The 6,962-nt window shown below is 40.0% G+C and overlaps 1 pseudogene; it reads right to left on the bottom strand.

The window, feature by feature from the left end:
- Positions 1-3,597: 3,597 nt before the first annotated feature.
- LOC101834102 lies at positions 3,598-4,187 on the bottom strand (annotated as a pseudogene).
- Positions 4,188-6,962: the final 2,775 nt, after the last annotated feature.

Here is a 6,962-nt window from a genome sequence, read left to right as displayed (position 1 = left end):
AGTAAGCACTATATTGATCAATGTATTGATAGGTTAGGGATCCAAGACCTCTCAGCTAGAAACCAAGCCTTGAAAACATGAGCTTCTCAGGATGATATTTCCTATCCAAACCATAATAGTTACTAAGTGCTGGATGGAACAGAGAGACAGAATTACTGTCTAGTGGGTGTGAAACTCCAGCTTGCAAGATGAAAATGTCCTGAGAACCTGTGAATGGTGATATGAATATACTTAGTGCTGCCAAGCTGTGTACTTATAGGTGGTTAAGATGGTGAATTAGTACAACAAAGAGACGAAAGAGAGAAGAGGAGGCAAGGAAAAAGTAAAGTTTACACATGGTAACCTATGGAAGCAGGCATCCTGAAGACCAGGAGAGAATGATGCACCTATTGGCTGTAACTAGCAAGCTTTTCTGAAAAGAAACATTGTTCTCTTAAGATATAAACCCATTCCCAACTTTCCCTTAAAATTTCCATCAGAATCTACACTGCTTGCTGCCTGTGACTTGTCTTACTGGGAAGGTAACATGGTTAGATTGACATCATTACCATGTTCAGGCTAAACCCCTAACTTTTCAATTATTGTACAGATACTTCAGTACTCCTCTCAAATCTTCAAATGATTGCCAATCCCTGAAGCCTGTGTTTCCACAAACAAATAACCTCACCATAAATGTTTTTATTAAACCAAAAGATAGATAGATAGATAGATAGATAGATAGATAGATAGATAGATAGATAGCTTTTAAAGGGGCTTCTATCAGTTGCTATATAAAAACCATCTTTGTACCTCTCTCAGATGAACTAAAAACCTTCCACAGAGTTACTGCTGTCTATTACAAAAAAAAACATCTTTCACTAACTATGTGGTATATTTCCATGTGATATGTCATCAAATAGTTCTGTACAGTTGATATTCGATTCCCATTTACAGATGAGGGATTATCATTTGGGAAGAGGTCAAATAATTTCCACAAGGTAGTACAGGAAGAAACAAAAAGCATGTCCCTTCCCCCCTAATATCAGATCCATGGCTGTCACCAGCAAATTATCTCCACACAAATAAGCTGGCTTACATGATATACTGGAAAATGCTTGAGCTCCACAAGCCACTGCATAATGAGTATGTTTTAAATCAATGTGTGCTCTGAACAACTGAAAGCTTGCAACATATTGCTCTCAGCAAGAAAACTTGGGCATCCAAGTTGAACTTTGCCTGAACGAGTTCAGAGAGACCTACCATTGAAAGTGCAGAATCTGTACACCCCATGGCATGCTCAGCACTCAGTATGATCACTTACATGAAATGGAATATATAATTTGGAAGTTGCAGCTGAGGCACTAAGATAGAGTTGATATCTCATGCCAAGTGATTCTTGTGGGGGAATAAATATGCAGATTTTCAAAAACAGATCAAAGTCTGAAATTAGCTTACCCCTATGGGGAAGATGCAAGATTTGAGAGAGCAGGGCAAGGGGGAGGGTTTTGTGAAGAAAATGAAGATGCTTCCTTGTGAGCTGTCACTTATCCATTCACAAAGACAAGGGGGTTGAGAGGTATTTTATTGGAACCATCTAGAAGGCCAGGAAACTGGGTGAGAGGGGCTGCTTTGATGGCAAAATAAAAGTGGGTGTCATTGCAAATGCAGATTCTTCAACCACATAGGAGAGTTGACATTGGCAGATATGGGCCTCACAGCTGAAACCTGCCTTCCCCAGCACCTAGACAGGAGACTGTTACAGGGACAAGTAGCCTCCAGGACCATGAAACTGCATGGGAACACAGATGCTGAACATAGGAATCCTCCCACCCACATCCAGTGCTTAAATTAATGCTCTCTGTATTAAAAGTCTTAATAATTTGCATTAAGCAGATTATCTTTTATAGCAAAACCTGAGAGAATCAACTTATAAGCAGAGGAAAAGATGACTCTGGCTCATGGTTTTAGAGGCTAAAATGCATGATCAATAAGCTCTATTGTTTCCAGGCCTCTGGTAGAAGTGGCAACTCAAGACAGGAGTCTGGGGTGGAACAAAGCCATTCGCCTCAAGGCCAGGACATAAGAAAATGGAGAGGAAGAGACAAGAGTCACATATTCTCCTTTGAGGGCATGATTAGTAACCTGAAACATCCCATTAGACCCACCTTTTATTGTTTCCACTAACTCCCAATAGCACCAAGCTGCCACCAAGCCCTCCCACATGAGATTTTTAGATACATTCCAATCCCAAACTATAGCATAAAGTTGTCTTTGAACTTGAAATTTAAGGATCCCAGTGTCCGTCATTCCTTGTTGACATATAGAGTTTGTGATATACCTCGACACATGCTTCCAGTGATCCACAAAGTGAAAAAGTTAGTGAGAATCAAGGTCATTAAAAAGTGCAGTCCAGATGTAACAGTTAAGGCCCCTGAGACCATCCTGAACCCATGGTTCCTAATTTGCTTTAAAAGAAAAAGAACACCATTATAGTCCTTCTTATCCATTTTACTTCTATGAATTAGGTACTTATATCCACTGAAAATGATAAAAATGGAAGAGATAGAAAAGGCAGGGCAAACCAGGCGTTGGAGGTGCATGCCTTTAATCCCAGCACTTGGGAGGCAGAGGAAAGCAGATCTCTGTGAGTTCGGAGACATCCTGGTCTACAGAATGAGTTTCAGGACAACCTCCAAAGCAATACAGAAACCGTGTCTCAAAACACAAAAAACAGGAAAGAAAGAAAGAAAGGAAGGAAGAAGGAAGGAAGGAAGGAGGAAGAAAGGAAGGAGAGAAAGAAAGGAAGGAAGGAAGGAAGAAAGACAGAGAGAGAGAAAGAAAGAAAGACAGAGAGAGAGAAAGAAAGAAAGAAAGAAAGAAAGAAAGAAAGAAAGAAAGAAAGAACAAACGAAAGAAAGAAAGAAGAAAAAAGAAGACATGTCAGCCCAAAGGTCCCAAGGCAGAAAGTGTTAATCGAATCACATGTATGAGGAACTGAAAGAAAACTGTTGTCTCATGGGGAAGGGCCTAGGTCCTGCCCAGGATGAAATGACAGACTTTAAAGATTCCCCCAAGGAGGGCCTCATCCTCCCTGAGGAATGCTGTGGGGATTGGGTGGGGGGCTGGGGGGGCTGATGGAGGGACAAGGGTGGAGGGGTGGGAGAGGGAGCTGGGACTGACATGTGAAACATTCACGTTTCTAATTTAAATAAAAAAATATATTGAGAAAAAAAAGAAAACTGTTGTCCGTGTATGTTTCCACTGCTCTGCACATGTATGTTCCTTACCTTCAAAATACAAGGTAGATAATTTTGTCAATCACGCATGCTCTTATATCTGTTTTGATAACTGACCAGACAATAAAATCAAGCTAAGATTTTCTGTTAACATGACATTAAGTAGAAAATAAAAACAATGACACATTAAGAGACAGACTGTGAATACGTTTTTTTAAAGTTTTTTTTCAGCTTCATTAATTATTTTTTTTTATTCCAACAAGAAGTCATACTTCATTAGTGATAGAAGTAGTACAAATTTCAAACCAAGCTGTAGGTCCACTTTTGAAACACCAAGACAGGGGTGGGGTGGCGGAAGGGAAGCATCCTTGCTGTCAAATAGTTACATCGTTAATTCCATAATGGCATTTACAATATCATTACTGTTGTTTTTCAGGGCTCAAACTGCCTTTGCTCTCGACACATTTGCTTATGGCATGACCAATTCTATGTCCTCAACTTCCACACCTGTTTCATCAACCTCTTCATCCTCGCTCCCCTTGGACTCGGAGTGTTTTCCTGAACATTTGAAACGGCTTCACCTTGAACATTGAATTTCTCAGCAGCTGCTAACTGGGCTTGCTGAGACAAATTTTCAGTCTTGGCCTCTCAAAAATCTACGTAGGTGTCTGAAGCTGGGCTCTTGTAGATATCTGGTTTTGTGATGACGAAGAGGATATTTTTGGATTTTGGATAGTGACTCTAGTAACCCCTGTTACCTGTCGAAGACCCAGTTTGGACATAGCCTTCCTTGCCCTGGGTTCACTCCACCACCAGCTGGGCTTGTTGTGTGGTTGTCTGTGTGGAGTCTTGTTCCTTGAGCTCTGGTACTGATTCATCACTGTCAGACTCTGTTCCCGATCCTATCTCAGCCTGAGGCTGTGGCAACTCATGCTCGGTAGCAGGGACTGTTTCTGTGACTCCATCAGGCATTTTGTGCGGAGGACGCAGAACCAAGATGGCAACGGAAAGAGGAGCTTCATTAATTCTAAAATCTCTTCTTGAAGTCCACATCATAAACAACAGCTTTGAAAGCCACGCCTTTTGACATATAAGGCATTCTCTTGAGGAAAGAAAGGGTTTTGAGAAGCAGAACGAAGATCACAAAGAATGAGTGAGGTAAATAGATTAGGTTTATGCTTTGACCACATCAGAGTAAAAAGAAAGCTTCAGGCTGAACAATCTGTAGGGAGACAAGGTAATGGACACCAGGGTGGTGGGTCACATAAGAAGAAGGAGGTAGGAGGACTCTGTATCCTGAGGAAAGCTGGTGGGATCATTAGTCATTAAGGGTAGGGGAGGGAGAAGTCAGCAGGGAGGCTGTGAAGATGCTCTGTGAGCAGATGGTAGGTAATTTTTGGTGTCAACAGTATTGGATTTAGGGATACCCAGATAGCTGAAAAGGGATCTTGCTATGCATATCTAAGAAAGTTTTTTTAGCATTTGATTTAATTTTGAATGAAGAAGATCTATCCTCGTCTAGTGCAGGCAGGAGCTATGCAATTAGTACAGGGACCAAATAGAACAAAAAACAGAGAAAATGTAAATTTGTTCTCACCCTTTCTTATGTAGCTGGAACAACAATATCCAGTTCTGAGCCATCACAACTCCAAACACTCTCACTTTCAGATGCAGGGCTTGCACCTGCAACCTCCCAGGTTATGAAGCATCCAGCCTTAGGCAGAAAGGCACCACTGGATTCCTCGGCTCTTCATCTTGCAGATCACATATCCACATGTTAATTGGAATCCTTAGTGTTCATAATCTTATGAACTGATCCACATAATCAGTAATCTATCTATCATCTGTCTATCTATCTATCCTCTATAATATTTGTTATATGATTTTTCAGAGAGCCCAGTCTAATATAACTGCCAAAGAACAGCTACGACAAACCCATCAAATTTCTACTGCTACATTAGTTACTTTTCTAAAGTTGCCAATGAACCATTCAAAAGAAATATACCCTAGTTTGTCTTTCTTTATCTGGAGTGCCTCATTCAGAATGATCACTTCAAGATCCATTTGTTTACCTTCAAACTGAACAATTTCATTTTTGTACTAGCTGAACAATAATAAGACCAACAATGAATTCATGAGACCGAATGAAGCTAAAAAAATCTCTGTACAACAAAGGACACCAACACTCAAGTGAGGAGGCAGCTTACAGAATGGAAAAAAATCACTAGCTATACATCTGACACAGAGGTAGAATCTAGACTTTATGATGAGCTCAAAAATTAAACACCAAATGATCCAATTAAAATGGATCATAGAACTAAACAAAGAGTTCTCAAAAAATGAAATACAATTGGCTAATAAGTGCATTTTAAATGTTCAATATCTGCAGCCATCAGACAAATGCAATTAACACTGCTTTGAGAGTCCATTTCACCTGGTCAGATGGCACAGGTTAAAAAATGATGAAAATGGGGGAAAGGAGAACACTTATTCCCTACTGGTAGGAGTGAAAATTTGTATAACTATTATGGAAATCCATGTGGAGGGTCCCTATGAAGCAAAAATTAGATTCTTCATATGACCTAAATATAGCACTCAAGTATATACCCAAAGGACTACATGCCCTACTCTGGAGATATTAACTCATTCATGCTCATTGCTGCTTACTCTCGACACCCAAGAAATGGGGAAGGCCTAGATGTTCATCAACCTATGAATAACTAATGGGAATGTGGTATATTTACACAATAGGTTATTGTTCAGCTATTACAAAAATGAAATTGTTCAGTTTTTTAAAGTTTTATGCTTTAACTCTTTCAAGAATATTCCTTCTGTTTCTCAAATGAACAACCCAGTATATGATTTTGTGCTACCTTTGAAAATTATGCTCCTGCTTCTGACTACATCCACCACTTAACACAACAGGTCAAGATAAGAACAGGACAGTTGAAGCATAGCAAGCTATAGAAAGAGAAAATTTCAGAGTAAGGGGGAAAGATCTCCCCATCCCTGTACTATAGAACTTGTGGAGAAAAGAAACATGTTTCCATAAAATATTTTATTTTTATACATTGTTATTCAAATATAATGGTAGCACTCTCTCCTTTCCCTTATCCCTCCAGCTCCTCCCAAGATTCCTCCTTCCAATTTCTTTCAATGCCCCCTTTCAAATTCATAGTCAGTGTCTGTTGCTTGTATATGTATGCTTCTAAGGAATACCACTTAGTATTAGATAACCAACTCATTCCTGAAAGGGGCAAATTCTCCCTCTCTCACTGGTGATTGGTTGACCATAGTTCTTTGTCTTTGGGTGGAACCCCATGAGAGTCTTCCCCTTCTGCATTAGCAGGTCTATTCATAATGTCATTGTTTTGATCTTGTCCATGTAGTCATTTCTATGGAGACTGTCTCACAGCATATTTTCTGGTTTCTACAATACGTGCACCAAGATGCTCGCTTGAAGCAAAGAGCATAACAAGACCTGTGATATAGATGCATCCCTTGGGACGGGGTTCCCAAGATCAGTTGATCTTGTGTCCAGTTGTGGCTTTCTGTGATTGTCTCCATTTGCTGTAAAGAGAGGCTTCTTTGATGAAGTGTAGTAGCTACACTTATCTGTGGGATAAGGATAAGACTTATAATGTGGTAAGTAAGGAATTATGCTGGTCCGGCGAAGTGGCAGTAGTAGATTCCTTTCTAACAGCCACGACCTCACTGTCTCTGATAAATTGGCTAGGTTTGTAGTAC

Source organism: Mesocricetus auratus, unplaced genomic scaffold (assembly GCF_017639785.1).
Source record: "Mesocricetus auratus isolate SY011 unplaced genomic scaffold, BCM_Maur_2.0 Super-Scaffold_15014, whole genome shotgun sequence".
NCBI classification, from domain to species: domain Eukaryota; kingdom Metazoa; phylum Chordata; class Mammalia; order Rodentia; family Cricetidae; genus Mesocricetus; species Mesocricetus auratus.
This window is presented reverse-complemented; position numbering and strand designations above follow the sequence as displayed.